Below are 22996 nucleotides of genomic sequence, written 5' to 3'. Positions count from 1 at the left end.
ATCACCATATGGAAACACCCAAAGTGTGCTAAATTCTATACTGCTGTTCAAACACAAATCTGAGTGAACTGCAACTTCACTAGGGGTTTCTCAGTCCTCTCCCCTCAGGTGTCAGAAGCTCGGAAAATGCAAATAGAGATGATGGAGGGCAGTTATTGGCCCAAGGTGTTTACTTCTAGCAATTCTGTTTACTGAGTAGGGTTTTAAAAATATGTACATATATATTAACAGACTTTGTTTTCTAGAGCAGTTTTAGATTCATAGCAAAACTGAGAGGAAGTAATAGCAATTTCCCATAATCCCCTGCTTTCCCCCATACATAGCCCCCCCTCATTATCAAACCCCACTCCACCACCACCGCTCCCCATCTCCCCCTCCCTCCCAGAGTGGTATGTGTGTTACAGCTAATGAACCTACACTGATAAATCATCATCACCCAGAGTCCAAGCTTTACAATCTTTTCATTCTTTGGAGAAGGCAATGGCACCCCACTCCAGTACTCTTGCCTGGAAAATCCCATGGACGGAGGAGCCTGGTAGGCTGCAATCCATGGGGTCGCAAAGAATCGGACATGACTGAGCAACTTCACTTTCACCTTTCACTTTCATGCATTGGAGAAGGAAATGGCAACCGAGTCCAGTGTTCTTGCCTAGAGAATCCCAGGGACGGAGGAGCCTGCTAGGCTGCCGTCTATGGGGTCGCACAGAGTCGGACATGATTGAAGTGATTTAGCAGCAGCAGCAAGGTTCATTCTTGGTGTTGTATATACCCTATGCGGAGAAGGCAATGGCAACCCACTCCAGTACTCTTGCCTGGAAAATCCCATGGATGGAGGAGCCTGGTAGGCTGCAGTCCATGGGATCACACAGAGTTGGACACGACTGAAGCGACTTAGCAGCAGTAGCAGCAGCATATACACTCTGGGCTTGGACAATTATATAGTGACATGTATCCACCATTATAGTCTCATACAAAGTAGTTTTTCTGCCTTAAAAATCCCCTTGCTTTGCTTATTTATCCCTCCCTACCACAACCCCTGGCAACCATTGATCTTTTTACTGTCTCCATAGTTCTGCCTGTTCTGGAATGTCATAGCTGGAATCATACAAAATGTACACTTTTCAAATTGGCTTCTTTCACCTAGTTGTTGTTGTTCAGTCACTAAGTCGTGTCTGACTCTTTGTGACCCCATGAACTGCAGCACAACAGGCTTCCCTGTCCTACACTATATCCCTGAGTTTGCACAAACTCATGTCCATTGAGTCGCTGATGCCATCCAATCATCTCATTCTCTGACCCCCTCCTTCTCATCTTGCCCTCAATCTTTCCTAGCATCAGGGTCTTTTCCAATGAGTCTGCTCTTCACATCAGGTGGGCAAAGTATTGGAGCTTCAGCATCAGTCCTTCCAATGAATATTCAGGGTTGATTTCCTTTAGGATGGACTGGTTTGATCTCCTTGCTGTCTAAAGGACTCTCAAGAGTCTTCTTCAGCACCACAATATGAAAGCATCAATTCTTTGGCACTCAGCCTTCTTTATGGTCCAACTCTCACATCTGTACAGGATTACTGGAAAAACCATAGCTTTTACTATATGGACCTTTGTTGGCAAAGTGATGTCTCTGCTTTTTAATACACTGTCTATGTTTGTCGTAGTAGTATGCATTTAAGTTTCCTCCTTTTCATGGCGTGATAGCTCGTTTCTTCTTGAAAGTGAAACTGAAAGTCGCTCAGTCTTGTCCAACTTTTTGCTACCTTATGGACTATACAGTCCATGGAATTCTCCAGGCCAGAATACTGGAGTAGGTAGCTGTTCCCTTCTCCAAGGGATTTTTCTAACCCAGAGATCGAACCCAGGTCTCCAGCATTACAGGTGGATTCTTTATCAGTTGAGCCACCAGGGAAGCCCAAGAATACTAGAGTGGGTAGCCTATCCCTCCTCCAGTGGATCTTCTCGACCCAGGAGTTGAACTGGAGTCTTCTGCATTGCAGGCAGATTCTCTACCAGCTGAGCTACCAGGGAATCCCTCCTTTCTTAAGACTGAATAATATTCCATTGTTGATGTAACACAGCTTATTTATCTATTCACCTACAGAAGGATACCTTGGTTGCTTCCAATTTTAGGCAATCATGAACAAAGCTGATATAAATATCTATGTGCAGGTTTTTGTGTGGACATAAATTTTCAACTCCTTTGAGTGCATAAAAAGGAGTGGGATTACTTACTGTACGGTAAAAATGGCTTCCCAGGTGGCGCTAGTGGTAAAGAACCTGCCTGCCTATGCAGGAGACATGAGACGCGAGTTTGATACCTGGGTCAGGAAGATCCCTTGGAGAAGGAAATGGCAACCCACTCCAGTACTCTTGCCTGGAGAATCCCATGGACTGAGGAGGCTGGCAGGCTCCATAGGCATGCAGAGTCAGACACAACTTAGCATGGCATAGCGCTATGGTAAAAGCATGTTGAGTTTTGTATGAAACTGCCAAATTGTCTTCCAAAGTAGCTGTACCATTTTGGATCCCCATCACTAAAGAGTTGCTAAAGACAGTTCCCGTTGCTCCATATCCTTTGAGCACCAGCAGTGGGCTTCCCCCTGTGCTGGCTGCCATAGGGTTTTCAAAGAGAATATGTAGCCTGGGGCCTGTAGGAACCTCTAACTGAGCTCAGCCGGGGCTGGGACCATCCTTGGGGTGAGTTTGGAAATAGTGAGTGTTTGCGGATGCACAATGACTAGGGGTATGGCTGATATTTAATGTCTTGGTAACCTTTCTGCAATGCATGGGATAGTGGCTTGAGAGGAAGGCCTGTCCAGCTCTAAATGCCAACAGTGCCCCTCCCACCTTGAGAAATACCCTGACAGGCAGATAGCTGGAGCTGAAGTCTTTCTCTAGATCACCTCTTCTCCCTTTCTTTCTAACCTTTCCACTACATCCTCCACCCCAATTCCCATTCAAATGACTTTTCTGGTCAAGGATTGTGATTAATTACCTAAATCATATTAATGGGCTTGAATTGGAAGATGAAGTCACTATGGAATACAGTATGGGGGTTCCTCAAAAAATTAAAAAATAGAATTACCGTATGATTCAGCAAGCCCAATCCTGGGCATACACTGTGCCCCGCCCCCACCACTGCCCCCTCCCTGCCCCCACCGCTGCCCCCTCCCCGCCAAATTTGAAAGCAAGATCTTGAATTGATGCTTGTATTGCTATGTTCATTGCAGCACTATTCACAATAGCCAAGATATGAAAGTAATCTAAATGTCCATTAATGGATGAATGGATTATGAAAATGTGGCATATACATACAATGGAATATTATTCAGCCTTAAAAAAGATGGAAATCCTGTTATAGGCTATAAAATGGATGAACCTTGAGGACATTTTGCTAAATGAAATAAGCCAGTCACAAAAATACCAGTACTGTATGGTTCCCCTTATTCAATGTACCTAAAGGAGTCAAATTCATAGAACAGCAAGCAAAATGGTAGTTGCCAGGGGCTGAGGGAGAGAGGAAAATGGGAAGTTGTTCAACGGATATAGTTTCAGTCATGCAAGATGAAAAAGTTCTAGAGATCTGTTGCACAACGGTGTACATATTGTGGACTTAAAATGTGGACTTAAAAACTGTTAAGAGGATAAATTTATGTTATGTGTGTGTGTGTTTTTTTTTTAAAACTATATCCAAAAAAATGGTCCCCAAATGGAGGAAATCTGCATGTAAACCAGAGCTCCATTTATTGTGGCTGGGGTGAGAGGACAGGTTTCAGTTTTGATGATCACTACATTTCTCACCCATTGTCCTATGTCCTTTAATCTGCACAACCTCACAAGGTGAGCTTCAGTTCAGTTCAGTCACTCAGTTGACCCCACGAATCACAGTACGCCAGGCCTCCCTGTCCATCACCAACTCCCGGAGTTCACTCAGACTCACGTCCATCAAGTCAGTGATGCCATCCAGCCATCGCATCCTCTGTCATCCCCTTCTCCTCCTGCCCCCAATCCCTCCCAGCATCAGAGTCTTTTCCAATGAGTCAACTCTTCGCATGAGGTGGCCAAAGTACTGGAGTTTCAGCTTTAGCATCATTCCCTCCAAAGAAAACCCAGGGCTGATCTCCTTCAGAATGGACTGGTTGGATCTCCTTGAAGTCCAAGGGACTCTCAAGAGTCTTCTCCAACATCACAGTTCAAAAGCATCAATTCTTCGGCACTCAGCCTTCTTCACAGTCCAACTCTCACATCCATACATGACCATAGGAAAAACCACAGCCTTGACTAGATGGACCTTAGTCGGCAAAGTAATGTCTCTGCTTTTCAATATGCTATCTAGGTTGGTCATAACTTTTCTTCCAAGGAGTAAGTGTCTTTTAATTTCATGGCTGCAGTCACCATCTGCAGTGATTTTGGAGCCCCAAAAAATAAAGTCTGACACTGTTTCCACTGTTTCCCCATCTATTTCCCATGAAGTGATGGGACCGGATGCCATGATCTTCGTTTTCTGAATGTTGAGCTTTAAGCCAACTTTTTCACTCTCCTCTTTCACTTTCATCAAGAGGCTTTTGAGCTCCTCTTCACTTTCTGCCATAAGGGTGATGTCATCTGCATATCTGAGGTTATTGATATTTCTCCTGGCAATCTTGATTCCAGCTTGTGCTTCTTCCAGTCCAGCATTTCTCATAATGTACTCTGCATAGAAGTTAAATAAGCAGGGTGACAATATACAGCCTTGATGTACTCTTTTTCCTATTTGAAACCAGTCTGTTGTTCCATGTCCAGTTCTAACTGTTGCTTTCTGACCTGCATACAGGTTTCTCAAGAGGCAGGTCAGGTGGTCTGGTATTCCCATCTCTTTCAGAATTGTCCACAGTTTACTGTGATCCACACAGTCAAAGGCTTTGTCATAGTCAATAAAGCAGAAATAGATGTTTTTCTGGAACTCTCTTGCTTTTTCCATGATCCAGCAGATGTTGGCAATTTGATCTCTGGTTCCATCTGTAAGCTTAGGAAAGCTTAAATAACTTTTCTAAGAGCGCATAGCTAAGTGAGTGGCATACTGGACTAACTAAAGCTCATTCCATTGCCTCTCATCTAAACAGCTTTATGGAGTAACTGACAATGATCTGGGTCACCAAGGCATCCGTGTAGCTCTTGGGGATCTGCATCACCTCCATTTTCTCCCACCTCAGAACCACCAGGTTACCATAGCAACCCTGGGGTCCCCAGCCATTCTACTTCAGCAAGTTGAGCATAATCTCTCTTAGCCTATCTCCTCATCTTCAGATGGAGAAAATAATATCTCCTTGTTATGCGTTTAACTGAGTCCTCACCTCCCACCCACAACTGAAATCCATATGTTGAAGTTCTTAACCCCAGTACCTCAGAATGTGACCTTATTTGAAAATAGGATAATTGCAGATGTAACTGGTGAAGATGAGGTAATACTTGAATTGGATGCCCCCCCCTAAAAATCCAACTGTTCTTATAAAAAGGGGGGATTTGGACACAGGCACACAGAGAGAACAACCTGTGAAGAGGAAGGCAGAGGTCTAGAAGTCAAGGAATGCCAAAGACTGCCAGCCAACCACCAGAAGCTACGGAGCAGGCTCTCCCTGCCTCCCTCAGAGGGAGCTGGCCCTGATGATGCCTTGGTCTCAGACTTCTAGCCTCCAAAACCATGAAACAATGAACTTCGGTTATGTAAGCCACCCAACTTGGGGTGCTTTGTCATGGCAGCCCTAGCAAGCTAACACACTTCCTCATTTGGCTTGTTTTGAGGATTACAAAGGCTAATTCATGTAAAGGAACTGACATAGCACATGGCACACCACACACACCCAGTTGTAATCTCTCACAGGGCAGCTTAGGGCTACTCCTCTGGCTGAGGCCTCAGTGCGGATGGGAAGTGAGTAGCCACCATGTTCGCTACAAAATCTCAATAGCCCTTTGGGCAGTCTCCCCAGTCTTTTCTTTTCCAGTTCAGACATTTGAAAAAGACAGATAACAATCTCAAAGAACAAGCCACAGATGCCACTGAGAATGCCTTGAGAGCACTGTGTTAGAAAACATGCTCCTTGTTCCCAAAGTTAATGCTCACCTTAGAGAGCGAAGATGTATATGCATGACGTGTTGGCTAAGGTGGAAAATGAATGAATGGCCTACAGACGCGTGCAGCCATACGAATCCATTCCAAAAACATCATGTTGACTAAGAAAGCCTCATAAAAATATAAATATGAATCTAACTATATAAATGACAAAAATGGCAAAATGAACAAAATATATAAGCTAAACTGACAAAAACAGTTTAACAAGAGAAGAGGCATACAGATTTTCTTAATATTTATATGCCTGGGGAATTAATAAGAAAAAACTTAAAATGTCAAAGAAGTGGTTAGATCTGGGGGCTATATACTATCTTAACAAAGAGTGGTAAGTTGTGGAGAAGCAACTAGAAGAATGAAGACCAGACAAAGGAAGGCAAGGAGGTTGGAGCTCCTAGGGGAGGTGAACTGTGAGAGAGAGACTAGGAAATATATGATAGATATGTGTGTGTGCGCGTGCTTAGTCACTCAGCTGTGTCCAACTGTTTACAACCCTTGGACTGTAGCCCACCAGGCTCCTCTGTCTATAGGATTTCTCAGGCAAGAACACTAGAGTGGGTTTCTATTTCCTCCTCCAGGGGATCTTTCCTACCCAGAGATTGAACTGGCGTCTCCTGTGTCTTCTGCATTGCAGGCAGATTCTTTACCCGTGGATTGCTTAATAAGATATGCTATGCAGGCTCATCTCATCTCTGGTGATAAAAGTGACCTTCAGTTAATGAAGAGTCATTTTCCTTTTCCTGCTATAGAAGAGGGGAAAACCTTTACAAAGGGAAATTTATGCCTTGTTTTTAGGCAGAATGGGAGAAAGCTCTGCTTTCTGTGTCTGCTATTTCTGAATTCCCTTCAGCTAAAAATATTTTTTTAGGGTTTCCCAGGTGGTGTTGGGGCTTCCTTGGTGGCTCAGATGGTAGAGAATCAGCCTACAATGCAGGAGACCTGGGTTGGATCACGCTGGAGAAGGGCATGGCAACCCACTCCAGTATTCTTGCCTGGAGAACTCCATGGACAGAGGAGCCTGGCGGGCTGCAGTCCATGGGGTCGCAAACGGTCAGACACGACTGAGTGACTAAGCACAGCACAGCACAGGTGGCATTAGTGGTAAAGGACCCGTCTGCCAATGCAGGAGATATAAGAGACTTGGGTTTCATCTCTGGGTTGGGAAGATCCCCTGGAGGAGGGCACGGCAACCCAGTCCAGTATTCTTGCCTGGAGAATCCCATGGACAGAGGAGCCTGGCAGGCTACAGTCCATAGAGTCACAAAGTGTTGGACATGACTCAAGCGACCTAACACACACATATGCGGAAATAATCCTCATGCTAATGGGGCATATTTTGGAGCAATATATTCTGATCCCCTTAAAATCCATCCTGGAAAAAAAGACTGAGGCTTGCAAAACTCAGTGTTCAGGGTTGGTCAATTTACTGAGGTGTAGGTTATAGAGAGTGGCTTTGACTAAACAGTAAGAGGTGAGTCTGGAACAACAACCAAAGGACCTTGCATTTCAGTGACTGAGGCAAACAGCTCTGATAATTGGATTTGAGGAAGAGAACGAAAGTGAGGATGAAGCTTACTTTCATAGTGTGAATCCTGTGAGCCAACTATTTTAATCAAGTCTTATTTGTGACAGCTTGGGATTCCCTCGTGGCTCAGACGGTAAAGCATCTGCCTGCAATGTGGGAGACCTGGGTTCGATTCCCAGGTTGGGAAGATCCCCTGGAGAAGGAAATGGCAACCCAATCCAGTATTCTGGCCTAGAAAATCCCATGGGTGGAGGAGCCTGGTGGGCTATAGTCCATGGGGTCGCAAAGAGTCGGACATGCCTGAGCAACTTCAATCATGGGCTAAGTTTAACAACAGAACTCAGAATATGGCAAAGCTTTTATACTCTGAGCAATTGGTATCTACCTTGTGCTGTACCAGGTATGCAAATGTCAAAGTCATGTCCTTGCTTTGAGACTCTTTACTTGCCCATTTCTGTGTTCATTCATTTATTCCTTCATTCATTAATTCATTCATCCATTTATCTATTTGAAAAATTGATAATGAACATCTACTATATTTTAGGCACAGAGGGAAACATTTAAGTAAATGCATAAATGATTACGTGTGTGTTGTGTTGAACATGTAAAAATCAACATGTTATACGATATTATTTTGTAGTATAAGAATTTAAGTTATAATGATTGGCTATTTACTAAACATTTCTGCATGATTTGCTGTTTTAGAAAAAAATGACCATATGTGAAGTGCTTAAAGGAGGAAGTCACACTGGTGGGAAAATGTCATCATCCAATGTGAGCTTTCATTTCAATACAGGATGAGCTTCACAATCTTCCCTCTGTACCCATTTCTGGAGAATTTCCCACTCCTCCAGAAAGTATTTCTGAATATTTAATTTTCAGGTACAAAAACTTCAGAGCAGGGAGGAATCTGAAACAGTTAGGCGTCTTAGAAACAGAAAGAAGAACAAAGTATGAGAGAGGAATTGAAACTGTGAGGAGAGTTTGGAATCAAGAAAGAAAAAGAAGGTGAAAAAAACCACAGAGCCAGAAATAATCTTATCTTTGGGTAACTTTGACTGTAAAAATGCACATAAAATGTGCCTAACTGCAGGATGGCATGGATAAGGAGCTGGGACTAAAGAGACATGATTTTAACAATATTCCTATTTTCATGTTGCAAGAGAGTATACCCGCCTTGTTGGATGACATTCCTCCCAGAGGCTTTGAAGTCTTCCTGTTCACCTTTCCCAGTTTTAGGGGTATCTCTCAACTGTAGGAGCCACACTGAAGGTTGCTTACTACAGGTGCTGGCAGAGTCTAAAGGACAGGCTGAATGAAATTCTGGATGGATTTGCCTTCCCCAGCTCTGTTGTAGCCTTGAAAACCAAGAGCCTACAATACAGTGAAAACCAGCAGACTGGCAGTCATTGGAGTGTTTAGGGAATCAGCTTCAAGCTTCTTTAGCCCTTTTCTCAGAAAATTGTCATGATTTGACTTGTCTGTTGGGTCCCTGGAAGACCCCATTTACAAGACTGTCTTTATTTAATTTGACTCAGATTCGCCCAGAGTGAACAGCCTCTTTCCTGGGTCTGTTTGTTGAAAACAAGCAGAGACAACTGGGGAATAATTAAGCAGCCCAGGGTGATGGAAAGAACTGTGGGAAACCAGTAGGTGAACCAAAATCTTAAGGAGAAAAAGTGCTCAGGAAACAAATGGCTATAGAGGACTTGAAAAGCTCTGACATATTCCTGGGAATCCAGAAGACCAAATGTGTAGGGCTGAATACATGACCAGGCTGTGCACATGCTAAGAAAAGATCTTCAAAGGCCATAAACAGTCACCCCTGTCTTATCTTGAGGCTCTGAGGAAGCAGAAAGGAAATGTTAAGGCAAAGTTATAAGGTGAGAGTTTGAGAGTATGTCCCAGCTTACACAGAGTGACCTGGTAAAAGCTAAGACTAAATTGGTTTCAAGCGTTTAAAAAAAGCTCTATCCAACATTAGCTGACTGCTAAGTAACTAAGCAGAGATTTCAGTGTTATTCTTTCAAATAACAAAGAATACAGACTTTATAGAACTAGTTCAGAAAAGTCATTAAACAACAATAAAACCCTTAGGGAACTTCTCTGGTGGCTAAGACTCTGCTCTCCTAATGAAGAAAGCCCAGGTTCAAGCCCTGGTCAGGGAATTAGAACCCACATACTGCAACTAAGACCTGGTGCAGCCAAATACATAATTTTTTTCTTTTTTAAGTCTTAGGGAAGGGGGAGAATCTGATTTCCAGAGTTCCCAAATAATATTAATTAAATTGTCCAGTTTTCAACAAAAAATTGAGACATGCAAAGAAATAAGAAATTATGAGCCATCCACACAAAACAAAATAAAACCTATCAACAGAAACTGTCCCTGAAGAAGCTCAGGTATTAGACTTACTAGGACAAAGACTTTAAATCATCTATTCAAAGTGCCTTTAAAGAACTAAAGGAAATTAAACATGGGAAGAAAGTCTCACAATGGAAAATATCAACAAGAAGATAGAGATTATCTGAAGAAAACAAAAACATTAACTCAAAAAACATATATGTACCTGCATGTTTATTGCTGTGCTATTTATAATAGTCGAGATATGGGAACAACTTTTATACGCATCAATGGACAAATGGATAAAGAACATGTGGTTTATATACACAATGGAATACTGTTGCTGCTGCCGCCAGTTGTTGCTGTTGCTTCAGTCGTGTCCAACTCTGTGCGACCCCATAGACGGCAGCCCACCGGGCTCCCCCGTCCCTAGGATTCTCCAGGCAAGAACACTGGAGTGGGTTGTCATTTCCTTCTCCAATGCATGACAGTGAAAAGTGACAGTGAAGTTGCTCAGTCATATCCGACTCTTTGCAACCCCATGGACTGCAGCCTATGAGGCTCCTCCGTCCATGGGATTTTCCAGGCAAGAGTACTAGAGTGGGATGCCATTGCCTTCTCCAAATAGAATACTGCTGCTGCTACTGCTGCTAAGTCACGTCAGTTGTGTCCGACTCTGCGACCCCATAGATGGAAGCCCACCAGGCTCCGCCCTCCCTGGGATTCTTCAGGCAAGAAAACTGGAGTGGGTTGCCATTTCCTTTTCCAATGCATGAAAGTGAAAAGTGAAACTGAAGTCGCTTAGTCGTGTCCAACTCTTAGTGACCCCATGGACTGTAGCCTACCAGGCTCCTCCGTCCATGGGATTTCCCAGGCAAGAGTACTGGAGTGGGATGCCATTGCCTTCTCCAAAACTCAGCCATAAAAGAATGAAATCTTGTCATTTTCAAGAACATGAATGAGCCTAGAGGGTGTAGTATGTTAAGTGAAACAAGTCAAGCAGAGAAAGACAAATACTGTATTATTTCACTTAAATGAAATCTAAATTTCACTTATATGGAATCTAAAGAAGAAAACAAATGAACAAACAAAACAAAACAGAGACAGACTCATAGATACAGGGAAGAAACTAGTGGTTGCCAGAGGCGGGCAGCTGGAGTGGGGGGAGTGGGCACAATAGGTGAAGGGGATTAAGAGGCACACACTTCCAGTCATAAAAATAAATAAGTCATGGGGATGTAATGCAGAATAGGAAATGCACTCAGTATTATCATAATAACTTATAATGGTGACAGATGATAACTAGATTTATTGTGGTGATCATCTCACAATGTATATAAATGTCAACTATGTTATATACCTGAAATTAACACATCATCATATACCAATTGTTCCTCAATAAAAAAGAAAATATGTGTACACATAGTTTTTCTAACAGAGAAATGTGATAGAATGATCAGAAAAGAATTTCAAGTATAAAAATAATTACATTTTTAAGAAGGGAAATTGTCCCAAACTTGGGCTGAAGTAGAACTTTGTTGTGTGGTAGGAACAGCAGCACCTTCTGGGACGTATCTAACATTTCTAATAATATGTGCCATCGGTTTCCTGATGGATTTTCATGAGATAAGTATACTTCTGGGACTTCAGTGGTGGCACAGTTGATAAGACACTCGTCAATGAAGGGGACATGGGTTTGATCTCTGGTCCGGGAAGATCCCATATGCGGCGGAACAACTAAGCCTGTGCACACAACTACCCAGCCTGAGCTCGAAAGCCTGTGCTTTAGAAGAGAAGCCAGTGCTGTGAGAAGCCTGTGCTCTGCAACTAGAGAAAAGCCCTGGGCAGCAACAAAGACCCAGCACCGCCATAAAGAAATAAATAATAATTTTAAAAGAGTCCTTCTAGAATATTGATTTATCCTACCTGCCTGACTTATATACTGAGCTAAGATACTAGAAATTCTTTTTTTAAAAGTCTAATCGGCTATATACCAATACAAAACGTTTTTGGTGTTAAAAAAATAAAAAGTCTAGTATGTTAATGATCACCTAAATTACATGTCTGTATATAAATGACATCATTTGTAACTTTTAAAACTAATAACATCTTTTAGATATATGAAGGTATACAGTTTTCTGAAATGTACTTTGGGTTTTCTAGACAGTTAAAGATGCTGGTGCAAGTCCTGTCATGAGTAGAGTAGGTGTCGAGGACCCAGGAAAGCTATGGAATCTGGGGCGCAGGGTGTCTGGGCATCTGCAGAGGGAGGGCCCGGGAGCTCCATTCATTTGCATGTACTGTTTTTGTGGGCTATGACCCATTCATCATCTCCTGACTGGTTTCTCTTAAGCCTCAGAATTTCTGCTCCTCCAGGATAGCAACAAAAGTAAGAAGCTGAAATTTGGGACTTTCTGTATTCTGATTTTGGCTGAATGTGTTTGAAAACTCTTCCCAGTGTGGCTTCCCTTTAATAGATATGTCTCCATGACCCCTGATTATACAGAGGACAGAAAAACAATCTGGGGAAAGAGTTCTTTCAAAAACCACACTGAAGGAAGGAAGGAAGGAAGGGGAAAGAAAAGGAAAGCATGACGCTAACGGAAGAATATTCTTCTTTGGGGAGGAAAGTACCTCCAGATTGTATCCTTTTTTTTTTTTTTAAGGTTCTGTGGGAGGATATCTAAAGCACTCCTTGATTTGAAATGTCAGCCCTCCTGAATTTCAGAAATCTGGCTCTGGGTGCTATATGAACACTGCAGGGCAGAAGCAGGCCATGGATAAGCCCTCAGCACACTGAAACTGATTCCCAGTTTCCTGGCTCACCTTAGATGAGCTTCAGACCTGCTTTGTAAGCCACCCAGAAAGACCTAAATGAATTGAACCATTTGGATGGAGAAAATAGAGAATCATGGATGAAAAAATCACTGCTCCTCCTTTGTTTCCTAGCAGGCTCCTTCCTCAGGGAAGGATCAGTGAGAAAAAAGCCTGGTAAAAGGAAAGACAATCAATGCATCCTGTCTGCTGAATAAGAGTGCAGTCCTGTGCAGGACGGACAAACTTCCCATTTTCTAATTCTTTTTCACTGACTATTCTAAAGCCTTTGACTGTGTGGATCACAACAAACTGTGGAAGATTCTTAAAGAGATGGGAATACCAGACCACCTTATGTGCCTCCCGAGAAACCTGTATGCAGGTCAAGAAGCAACAGAACTGGACATGGAACAACAGACTGGTTCCAAATTGGGAAAGGAGTACGTCAAGGCTGTATATTGTCAGCCTGCTTATTTAACATATATGTGGAGTACGTCATGCGAAATGCTGGGCTGGATGAATCACAAGCTGGAATTAGGACTGCCAGGAGAAATATTAGTAACCTCAGATATGAAGATGACACCATCCTAATGGCAGAAATCGAAGAGGAACTAAAGAGCCTCTTGATGAAGGTGAAAGAAGAGAGTGAAAAAGCTGGCTTAAAACTCAACATTAAAAAAACTAAGATCATGGCATCTGGTCCCATCACTTCATGGCAAATAGATGGGGAAAACAATGGAAATCGTGACAGACTTTATTTTCTTGGGCTCCAAAATCACTGCAGATGGTGACTGCAGCCACAAAATTTAAAGACACTTGCTCCTTGGAAGAAAAGCAATGAAAAACCTAGACAGTGTATTAAAAAGCAGAGATATCACTTTGTTGACAAAGGTCTGTATAATCAAAGCCATGGTTTTTCCAGTAGTCATGTATGGATGCGAGAGTTGGACCATAATGAAGACTGAGCATTGAAGAATTGATGTTTTTGAACTGTGGTGTTGGAGAAGACTCTTGAGAGTCCCTTGGACAGCAAGGAGATCAAACCAGTCAATCCTAAAGGAAATCAACCCTGAATATACATTGGAAGGACCGATGCTGAAGCTGAAGCTCCAGTAATTTGGCCATCTGATGCAAACAGCCGACTCATTGGAAAAGACTCTGATGCTGGGAAAGACTGAAGGCAGGAGGAGAAGGAGATGACAGAAGATGAGATGATTGGATGGCATCACCGACTCAATGGACGTGAGTTTGAGCAAGCTCCGGGAGATGGTGAAGGACAGGGAAGCCTGGCGTGCTGCATGCCGTGGGGTCGCCAAGAGTTGGACACGACCAAGTGACTGAACAATAACAACAAACTCTTTTTCCAGGTCCCCAGTCTATCAGCTTGACAGTGGTTTCAAAGCTTTTTCCTCTAAAGAAGTGGGGTAGCGCCAGCTGCTTCCCTCCCTGAAAAGAGCATGCCCCAAATATACCACTGAGCTGGTAGAGAAAGAGGGTGATCCAATGCTGGCGCTTGATAGTTCACTGAGCTGCTCTGTACTTCAGTGGAAAAAACAGGGCTACGATTTAGTCTCTTGCCTCTAACTAAAAGAAAAAGCTAGCTGAAAGAGGAGAAGATGGAGAGAGGGAGAGGGAGGAGGGGAAGATAGAGAGAGAAAAGATAAAAGAAAAGCAAGAGGAGAGGAGGAGGAGGAGGAGGGGGAGGAGGAGCAGAAGAAAAAAGCCGCAGTGACTTTAAATGCAGTAGGTGACCATGGTCATAACCTGGAGCAGTGAGGGGAGGAGCTGAGCTTCCTTGTTAGGGCAGCTCTCTCTGTCTCTCTCAAATTATTGCACACACGAATTTGTAGTTATTAATCAGTATGCACATTTCAAAAAAAAATTTCTCCTTTAATTGTGAGTTCAGGTTGCCCATGGAGAAATTTTGTTATGACCGAGGGGCCTTTATTTTGAGGCACTTTATTTTGGGCTCCCCTTTCCTCTCCTCTCCATCCTACTCCCTCTGGTTCCTGCTCTTGGATTTCTCTTCAGCTGAGAGGTGTTAAAAAAACAATCTATGGTTTGTTTTGTCTCTTCACAATTGTGTCAATCCCTCTTACCTACCTCTTCAAACTGAGACCTTTTTTTTTTTTCCCTAGTGCTATATTGGGTGTGACAAGAGGTTGAAAATGACACCCATCCTCTCTCAGACCACAGACAGAGCTGAATCAGTGAACCTAGACTTATAAACAAGGGCGTAGACCAGAGGAGGAGACCAAGACATGATGAGGCCAGAGGAGGAAAAAGAAAGCAAGAAGAAAAAGGCACTGCAGCTTCTAGTGCGAGGTGAGCAGAAGGCAGCCAGCCCTTCAAAACACAGGAATCAAAAGCGAAAACACAAGCCTCATGAAACTGTCATGAGTGGGGAGGTTCTGCAAGTCATTTTCTACTGCAGGTTTTAGAGACTTCTTCCATTACCTTGAGCTGCCCAAGAGCTATAAACCAAAATCCCTAAAAGTTCAGCTCAGTATAGGGGAAGGGTCTCAGGGGAAAGGGTCTCTGTGCTCCTCAGATAACCTTCCAGTCAGGTTTTGTGAAATAATTCCATTGGGCCAGGCTTCTAGTCATTCCGTCAGCGAAGAAGCAAGCAAATTTGGAGAAAATGGATCAGGGGTAAATAAATGGATGTGAGTGGGTAGGCTTTATCCTGTGTAGATGTGGCAGAAACAGTATAAATGTCAACTTCCTGTCTGCTAATATCATGAAAACCTGGAGTGGTGGTGGGGTGACAGGCAGCTGCTTCCTGAACCACCTTGAGGTGGAAGAAAGGCCCCTAGAGGTTAGCGAGAGTTGAGGATAGTGACCTTTGCCCTCAGTGGGGGCAGAGGGTTGCAGCACCAGTCCACCCCATGGAAGGGTAGCCACTGGGAAAATATTAAAATCTCAGCTGATAGGTGAGATAATTTCTCATAAAATTTCATCGTTTTAACAAAGTACAAAAAAAAAAAGGAGGTGTCAAGGACTGCATGTGGTGGGGTAGAGGGAGTAGAGGCGGAAGTTCTGCTTCTTGACCTAAATGTGACCTGGTGGCAAAACCTTCACATGCAACCAGCTGCCTGGTTCGTACACAGGGCTCGGTTGTTCCCTGACGTTCCTACGGATCAGGGTGCTGAGCCAAGCACCAGGTGTTCCTGGAGTAGCACCTGGTAGTGTTTCTTTCACTGGACTGTCTCTAAGAAAAGCTTTTTGCAAAAGCATGAACTAATATTGATTACAGATATTATCTGATAATACTAATTCTGTTCAGCTCCTGTTTGGACCAGGTAACTCTGTGAGGGGAGAGAGAATGCATGTTTAAAAGGAAGATTCTTTCTCTTTTCTTCCTCCCTCCCTCCTCACCCACAATCCTTTCCTCACCCTTGGGAAAATTTGGGCCCTATTTTAGCTTTTGCACCTCCCTAGGATCTAATGGTTTTCTTTATGATGATAATTCTAATGCCAGTGAAGGCGTGCTTCTCCTAAGGAATTGAGGAGTGTCTTGTCACTTATTCTTCCGAGTTTTTATGAGGTAATTAAGAGAGTTCAGTATGATTGCCCTCAAGTTATTGATGGGAAGATTTAGGACAAAGGATCTAGGTCCTTAGGCTGCAGGGCACACATGACGGGTAGAGTTGCTACAGCAAGTCAAAACACTTTAAAAAAACAGGTGAGTCAAGACTGGGGAAGCTATGCCAGAGAGGTTTTCAAGGGATGACTGAACTCTTCCACAAACATGAAAATATATTCAAGTTAAAAAAAAAGAAAAGCCCCACTGTGGAGATATCTCACAGGCAACTGGGGACAGAGTTGGGTGAATAGAGTTTGTTGCATTGGGGCTGATTTCTCAGAAATCTTTCATTTGCTATGCTAACCTCTGATGTGTCATAGTACATAGGACAAGCATACACAACAAGCTCTACACAACAATGAGCATACACAACTAACTCTACACAACAAGCATAGAAGCTGCAGGATCTAGGTCATATATTCATTTTTAATCTAGTCTGTTCTGCTAGACTGGGAGATTCCCAGAGGGCAAAGGTCAATAAGACCTTGGCATCTTCATTTCAAGCCTAGCAGGAACCAGTGTTCCGCAGACATTTTCTAAATGAATGAGTAAAGAATTCTCTGAAGTTCTCTGATCTCACTGAGATCAGAGATTTTAGAAGGTTCCTATCAACATGTGGGAGGACCCCGGGAGAGCAGCAGGTGGCCACTGGGTCATGTAGTGTTAGGATGGCTGGGAACAAAGCTCTGCCCATGAACGAACTCTACCCCATTTCCCAATACCAGGGTGGAAGCACACAAGACCTGATCTGGTTTTGAACATTTGGAAGAACCTGTGTTGCAGACCCTGTGCCCTGGTGCCAGAGGGACTGATTTTTCTCATGTAAAGTAATTAGCTAATCCATGCACTTTACAGTTAAATAGATGTCTTACACAATGTTACCTGTCAACCATGGGAGGAGACATCTTCAGATTTTATTGACAAAGGTAAGACTTCCATAAAAGGATCCCCTTCATGGTGTTTAATAAGGAATTCCAGAGCAAGGTGTTTATAATAAATATTCCTCACCACTTTGCCTCAGGCTTATGCCCCTGTAGTTCTTTTTCTTGGTTCCTCTCGTCTTTTTAAACCATAAAATAAAACTATATAAAAGACTCTTGGTAGAAGTATTAAAAACTGGTATAAGAGTAATTTCGTGGGAATGTTATGAAATTTTGGTGAGAAAAAGTTCAGACCTTCCTTCCTTCCTTCCTTCTTGTATTTTCTGGATAAGATTTTCACTGGCCCCAACCTAACACACAAACTACTCTGCTTCAGTAGTAATGCTTAGTTCCCTTTTCTTTGTACTCACTGGGATAGGTGGCACATGTGAACGGAACTTGTGGTAAAAATAACATTGCCACCACAAAGGACTCCACCCTTGCTTACCTTCCGCTGGATCTAGCAGTAAATATGTAGTGAGTGGTAAATGGGGAGTTTCCTGTATTCTGCAGTGTGCATTGCCACACCACTGTCTCCAGTGGAATGTGCTAGAATGAAAAACGTATGCCTCTTTTGAAATGTGGTGAAGCAACACTGAGTTCAGAAATAGGATGACTACATTTTCTGTACTATATTGCACTCTTTTGCACAATATGAAAGAACACAACATGAGAAACCAACAAAGAAGGAAATAGAACTGAGGTTGTTGGCTGGGCAGGCTGCAAGGAAAAGAGCAGAAAATTAAATGCCCCACCTAGCTCACATCCTCTCGTGGGTGTCATTTCTGTCTCCAAGGCTCTGAAACTTGCCTCTTGTTCATTATTCTTTCCCATCATCCATGCATTCATCTGTCCATCTATCCATCAATCCATCCACCAAGACTCATTGGGCATCCTGCCATTCTAGCTGCTGGGAACACAGACTATCACTGACATGCTGGTAAAGGTTAAAGAACTAGCTTCTGGGCAGGGTGAGGGGGAGCTGATTGGCAGTATTTATTGATTTGCATAGTGGAAATACTCCCACTGTGACTGATTTCAAGTTACCAACATGGATGGCATCACTGAACACAAAGCTGGGAAGTGACACACGGTAGCACACCATGATATTGTGTTTTAATCCTACAGGTACAATAGATGCAAAAGCCTCAAGTGTATAGGTATTCATTAGTTATACGGGGGTAACTAGGAAGTGATACGGAGAGGGCGATGGCACCCCACTCCAGTACTCTCGCCTGGAAAATCCCATGGACAGAGAAGCCTGGTAGGCTATAGTCCATGGGGTCGCTAAGAGTTGGACACGACTGAGCGACTTCACTTTCACTTTTCACTTTTATGCATTGGAGAAGGAAATGGCAACCCACTCCAGTGTTCTTGCCTGGAGAGTCCCAGGGACGGGGGAGCCTGCTGGGCTGCTGACTATGGGGTCACACAGAGTCGGACACGACTGAAGCGACTTAGCAGCAGCAGCAGCAGCAGCAGGAAGTGATAAGTTTTGGGTAATTATTAAGTTTGTTGTCAATATATTCAATTGTACATTTATGTAACTTAACTTTATATAACAGCTGTTTGTAACAATCAGCTCACAATATTTCTGAAAATTTAACAATTGACTTTTGCTAGCAGGCATGAGTTGGCTCTAGCATGACACTGGACAGAGAAACGTAATGTTGGCTGTCTGCTTTGTGAGAGCCTTTTTTGGTCTGGGAAAGAAGATGTACACATATGTAAACAATTAGTAACCTTATACTTGATGTGGTGTCACAGCAGGGGAAATGCTGGGTGTTAGAATTAGTGCGGAAGCACAGTAAGACACCCCCTGCCACCTGGAATAAAATTACCTTGAGGAGAGTGTGGTGACCTGAATTCAACACAAGCACCAGAATACACAGAGTGGGGTTGGTTTGAACTCAGCATGCGGCTCTTTCTCTTTCAATAATATTTTCTATCTCTACTCAGTGTCTTCAGACCTAAACACCCTGGCACAATTGTTATCCTTGGCAAGGTGTTGACTGGGCAATGGAAAACAAGCTGAGACACCCCAGCAGGGTGGGTGAGTACGGGGGCGATCAAGGACCCCTTACCGGGTAATCAAGTAAGAGGCGTCATCTGTTGAACTGTGCAGGCCCTGTCTTCAGCAGCAACATCACATGGCAACAAAATGAACAGCATAAATTGGATTGATGATGTCTTCCAATTCCCACAGTTCCTGGCATTGATAGCAAAATGTATGCCCTTTGAAAGGAGAAAGTCCCTGAGATTTTTTTAGACAGTTTGGAAGCTGGCCAGAACTTAAGGGGTTTCCTCCTAATGTGGCATATGTGGACTTAAGAAAATAGCTGGAAAAAAAAAACCAACTAGGAGCTGTGTCAGTTTATATTCTGATTTAGAGAGCAGGTTAGAGGTGACAACCTGCCACGTGTGTGTACGTGCACTTAGAGAAAAAGATGGTGGCCAAAATGTTAACAAGTGATTCCCTCTGGATGACAGGTTCTGCAGAGAGGGTTTACTTTTGTTTGCACAATTTAATAATTTCACGTTTTTGTTTTTGTTTTTTTTTGCAAAAATTAATCAGTAGCTCAGTGGGTAAAGAATCTGCTTGAAGTGCAGGAGACCCAGGTTTGATCCCTGGGTCAGGAAAATCCCCTGGAGAAGGAAATGGCAACCCACTCCAGTATTCTTGCCTGGAAAATCCTATGGACAGAGGAGCCTGGTGGGCTACAGTCCATGGGGTCGTAAGAGTCGGATACAACTTAGCAACTAAAGAGAGAGAGAAAGACAAGTGAGGTTAAAGATGGAAATTTAAAATACAACCATAATCCCAACAGCTGGAAATAACCAGAGTTGGTATTTTGGTGCATGACCTTCTAGACCTTCTCCCATGCATGATATTTTCCTTTGTCACCTCTCATCAGCCTTAGGCCAGTCTGTCTATGTTTCCTGACCTGCACTTCTGAGCACTAAGGGCCAAAACAGTTCATACTATTATTGTAAACTTTTTAATACAGTAAGCCTTTCATCTCAGCTCACACATTGTTTAAAGATATATCTCTACTCAAGAGGGAGGAGATAAACTTGTACACATAGCTGATTCACATGGTACAGCAGAAACTAACACAACATTGTAAAGCAATTATATGCCAATTTAAAAGATATCAAAATAATAAAAAGATACATCTCTAATCAGCCCTTTTTTATTCCCCACAGCTATTTCAAAGTTTAAGTGATTCTTTGTGTCTTATTTCTTATTTCAGAGAAAACATAGACCATCTGTACATTAAATAAGTATTTTTCACACAATGTAAATTATTCTGTAAATACTATTTTATAAATCTTTTCCCTCTTACAATAGATGATGAATATTTCTTGCGTGACTGCAAATAGTCTCCTACAATGAGATTTTATAATAATTTTTGAAAGTTAAAAAAATATTTTTATTTTAAAAGCAGTACATGCTCATGTAGAAAAATTGAAAGTACAGCTAAAAGGAAGAAAAATGAAATACCTATAACCCCATCTCAGATGTAACCAACTGACATAATTTTATATATGTCTATTTTATTAAAATACATTCAGTCACTACAAGGATATGTTGTACCGCACAGGGAATACAGCCAATATTTTATAACTTTAAATGGAGTATAACCTATAAAAATATTGACTCACTATGTTGTACACCTGAAATTAATATAGTATTGTAAGGCAACTATACTTCAATTAAATATACATATATGAAAAAATACAAGAAAAAATAGGTTCTGTTAGGCATCACTCTGTGTCATTCTTGATATATGAATCTTATCTCATAGAATTCTCATAACACATTGTATAGTTGCTATTATGATGACAGTCTTCATTTGCTAGATGAGGTGACCCAGGTTCTAAGAAGGAAGTACACTATCCAAATTTACATCACAGTAACCAATAGAATTAGGATTTGGATGGAGGCAGTCTGCCTCTGGAGGCTGAATTCCTAACAGCTCATCTACAGAGCTCTAAGCTTATAGAAAACATCTTCCTGTGTTAAATATTTAATGAGGTATATTACTTTAACATTAGCATGGAAACATATACAGTACCATATGTAAAACAGATAGCCAACGGGAATTTGATGTGTGACGCAGGGAGCTCAAACCTGGTGCTCTGTGACAACCTAGAGGGGTTGTGGGGACAGGAGGGAGGTTCCAGAGGAAGGGGACATATGTATACCTATGGCTGATTCATTGTGATGTGTGGCAGAAACCAACACAATATTGGGAAGCAATTATTCTTCAATTAAAAATAAATAAACTTTGAAAAAAGAAGTATTACTTTCTATGTCACGCTTATAGAGATCTATCATACCCCACAATCAGACAAATACTGAGTTTTGTTTACACATGGTTGTTTTAAGATTTTCATTTTCCATTCATAGTTACGTGTAGAATTACCTATATGCTGTGGATAAATTCTCAATTCAGCTTCTTCCGAATGGTTAACCAGCCCTCCAAGTTTTATTCATTGAGTAACCTTCCTCCAGTGATTTAACTGCTACTTTTGTTCTTGCTTCTATCTTCTCTTGCTTTCCCTGGAAACTTGTTTTATTTAGTATTTGCTATCTCTCCTGGATCTTGACAATCTGAACTAGCTTTGAGTTTTCTGTATATTTACTCGGTGAATTAATTGTTATACTTGTTCAATCAATGATATTTATATGGAATATAACAGTAAATAAGATTTTAAACATCTCTTGAAGCTTAAAGTCTAGATTTATTATGTGCCAGGCAATGTTCTTCATGATTTAGAAATATCTCATCTAATCCTTATAACAAGGCAATAAGGTAGGTACTTTTTTTTTAGTCTCCAGTTTTCCTATGAAAACATGAAGAAGTTAAGTAGCTTGCCTACAGTCTCTTAGCTGGTAAGTAGGGGGTTGGGGTAAGGCAAAAGTCAATTTCCATTTAATGCAATAAATGTTATTTATTATGGGGAAGTACAGGGTTCTGGGAGAGCTCTTAGCAAGGGCTGTGAGAGTCAGGAAAGACTTTCAGAGAGAGACATCCAAATGATTCCCAAAGAATGAGGAGCAGACTGAACAGAGACTCCTGGTGGGAACTGCGAGTGGGGAGAGGGAGGTGGGGGTAGAAATTATTAAGCTGGAGAGAGCCACAGTATAAAGTCCTAGAAAAGAGACCAATAGAGAATGTTATGTACTAGAAACTGAAAGAAATGATGTGTGCTTGGGATAGAGGGTGGGGTAGGGTAGGAGGGAGGTGAAACGTCCTGGGGTTGGAAGGGTCAACAGAAGTACATCATCTTGTGAGTCCCTTTACAGAAATGTAACTGCAGTTAAATATCAGAGGAGACACAGAAGAGTTTTAAGCAAGAGAAAGGTTAGCTGTTGGTTATAGGATGGATGTCAAAGAGGGCAAGAGTGTGGGCAGAGTCAACTGTTTAAGGGGTTCTTGCAACAATCTAGGTGAGAAATGATGTTGCTTGTAGAGCAGTAGAAATGAGATGAAGAGAAACAAACAGGTAGATTCAGATGTTTCCTCTAAAGGAGTTTGACTCCTTGAACTTGTTTCACTGCTTAGAGAAACAGTGAAAAGAAGGGGATTCAGTGATTACAGTCTGGCCCTTGACTTAACCTAGTAATTCTCTCATATTACCATCTACTGCTTTGGTTCAAATGCAGATAATAAACAGACTAGACTTCCCTGGTGGCTCAGTG

The 22996-nt window shown here is 42.3% G+C and overlaps 1 protein-coding gene across 1 annotated transcript in view; it reads right to left on the bottom strand.

Moving 5' to 3' along the window:
* RIPOR2 (RHO family interacting cell polarization regulator 2) overlaps positions 1 to 22996 on the bottom strand; it is a 239897-nt gene that overhangs the window by 109277 nt on the left and 107624 nt on the right. The gene's annotated exons all lie outside the window — the stretch shown is intronic.

This window comes from Ovis canadensis, chromosome 20 (genome assembly GCF_042477335.2).
Source record: "Ovis canadensis isolate MfBH-ARS-UI-01 breed Bighorn chromosome 20, ARS-UI_OviCan_v2, whole genome shotgun sequence".
Taxonomy (NCBI): domain Eukaryota; kingdom Metazoa; phylum Chordata; class Mammalia; order Artiodactyla; family Bovidae; genus Ovis; species Ovis canadensis.
Note: the sequence above shows the minus strand (reverse complement) of the source record. Positions and strands in the feature narration are given on the sequence as shown.